Here is a 3053-nt window from a genome sequence, read left to right on the forward strand (position 1 = left end):
ACCATGGTGCAACCCAGAGACCGATCAAGATCAAGATCGGCCAAGATCGAGACCGAGCAAGATAGAGATCGAGCAAGATTGAAGGAAACTTACCGAGTCAAATAACGGAAAGCCGAAATATCCGCAATGAGACAAGGATCATGGCGGAAATCCTAGCACATATCAAGGAAAGGCCGATTAATTAGCTAATCATGAGATTTCTTGCCTCATATAGAACTGTATCAAGAGTAGGACTCCCCTACTATATAAAGGGGGTCTGATCATTAGTAAAAGACGTCATTTTTACGGAATAACAAAGCAATATACTGCCATTTTCTAGCTTTCATTATCTTGTTAATCTATTCACACGTTAGTTGAAACATCTTTTGGTTAAAGGGTGACTGAACTCGAGGGCCAAGACTATCCATTAGTGTGGTTTGCATTTATTCCTTTATTATCAATTTCAATATTAATCTATCTTCTTAATTTGTGCCAAGTTATATCACGTATCCTTAAAACCACGTCTAAATTAAATTGTTATCCATTTTTAAGGGTAAACCGTTTGGCGCCCACTGTGGGGCTAAGGATAATAGTGATTACCTGGTACAAATCTTTGTGACACACACTATTTTACACTTGTTCTTTGAAGTATCTTTGATTACAGGACTAAACTTTCAAACTCTCAGTCAGTACCTCTACACGTTGATAATGATTTGAGCCACCACGGTGAAAATGATAACATAGCACCAGGGAATGATGCACCTCCGGTTGGACTCGATGGAGTTCCACCTATAGAACTAATTGACGTCAGCTCACATGTGGCCATCAACAAAAATTTGGTCGTCGATCCCGAAGGCAGCGGTACATGGGGATGTTCAATCAGCCGCTCAAAGTGCACGTAGCAGTGAAGATGGAAGGATCAGCCTGCGGGTGATCTTTGAAATGTTGTAGGCTCAGCAGGCAACAATAGCCCAGCTCCAAAACCAGAATCACACACCGAGCAAGGTCGAGCTCGAGTCGTCCCAAGAAGTTTTACACAGGGTCGAATCGTTTTCAAGAAAATCAAGCGAGAAAGAGTCGGAGACCAATCCTGTGATCATGAAGATGCTCTAAGAACTGACAAAGTGAATTGAGTCGGCGGAAAAGAAGATCGAGGCAAATGACAAGAAGGTGGAAACTTATAACTCCAGGGTCAATCAAATCCCAGAGGCACCACCAATATTGAAAAGATTGGATTCCAAAAAGTTCGTACAAAAACCTTTCCCCCCAAGCGCGGCTTAAATCCAATCCCCAAGAAGTTCCGCATGTTTGAGATTCCTAAGTATAATTGAACGACCGATCTGAATGAGCACATCACCTCTTACACGTATGTTATTAAAGGGAACGATCTAGAAGATGATGAGATCGAATCTGACTTGCTGAAGAAATTTGGGGAGACCTTGTCAAAGGGAGCTATGATATGGTACCATAATTTATCACCTAATTCTATTAACTCATTTTCTATGCTTGCATATTCTTCGTAAAGGCACATGCCGGGGCCATCAAGGTCGAAACCAGGAAGTCAGACCTTTTCAAGGTAAGGTAGAGGGACAATGAAATGCTCCGGGAATTTTTGTCTCGATTCCAAATGGAACGGATGGACTTGCCACCGGTCGCTGATGATTGGGATGTTCAAGCTTTAACTCAAGGACTGAATGTTCGACGCTCAGTGGCTTCACAGTAGTTGAAGCAGAATTTGATAGAATACCCGACTATTACTTGGGTCGATGTGCATAATCGGTATCAATAAAAGACCAGGGTTAAGGACGATCAACTTGGGGATCCTTCTGGGTCTGTTTATCCTATCAGACCTGTCGATAGAACCAAGAGAGATATTAACCAAGAATCGAGGCTGAACAGAGATCGATATCAGTCGTATAATGGAGATCATAGGAGCAATGGGTCTGGGCGAAATTCTACACAAAATGAAAGGAGAAGTGATATAGGTCAAAGCTCTCGAAGGCTCATGAGCAAGAATGACTTCGATAGACCTATCAAACCCAAAGAGGCACCACGATTATCAGAGTACAACTTTAATGTTAATGCGACTGCCATCGTATCAGCTATCAGACACATCAAAGATACCAAGTGGCCCCGACCTTTACACACTGATCCAACACAAAGAGATCCCAACCAAATGTGAAAATATCATGGCACACATGGCCACAGAATGGAGAGTTGTCAACAATTGAAAGAAGAAGTAGCCCGGTTATTCAACAACGACTACTTTCGAGAATTTTTGTGCAGCCGAGCTAAGAACAATTTCAGAAACAGGGATTCCAATAAATAGAATGAACAAGTTGAGCCCTAACACGTCATTCATATGATCATCGGTGGGGTCGATGTTCCCCAAGGACCGATGATAAAGCGTACCAAAGTATCAATCACAAGGGAAAAATAGAGTCGAGATTACATATCAAAAGGAACTTTATCTTTCAGTAATGAGGATGCAGAAGGAATCATACAACCCCATAATGATGTACTGGTAATTTCTGTACTCATGAATAAAACTCAAGTTAAATGTGTGCTAATTGATCCAGGTAGCTCGGCTAACATCATTCGATTGAGGGTCGTAGAGCAACTCCGCTTATAGGACCAAATCGTACATGCGGCCTTAGTGCTAAATGGATTCAACATGGCTTGTGAAACTACTAAGGGAGAAATAACGCTACTGGTAAACATAGCTGGTACTACCCCAGAGACCAAGTTTTATGTAATCTAAGGGGACATGAGATACAACAACCTATTCGAGAGACCATGGATCCACATCATGAGGACCATGCCCTCGACCCTTCATCGGGTATTAAAATTTCCAACACTAGAAGGGATAAAGACATTTTACGAGGAACAACTCGCTGCTAAGGAGATTTTTGTCGTCGATGAAGTAATTCTGATATCAACATTCTCATCGACAAAGGACTCAGGTTCGAAAGTGAATCAGGAAGCCAAATAGCAATCGTCGATGCCAGACTCGACCTAATCGGACAAGCAAGGGATTGACTAAGACGACGATTACGGGTTCCTCAATCCTTTAT

This window comes from Nicotiana tabacum, chromosome 7 (assembly GCF_000715075.1).
Source record: "Nicotiana tabacum cultivar K326 chromosome 7, ASM71507v2, whole genome shotgun sequence".
In the NCBI taxonomy this organism is placed as follows: domain Eukaryota; kingdom Viridiplantae; phylum Streptophyta; class Magnoliopsida; order Solanales; family Solanaceae; genus Nicotiana; species Nicotiana tabacum.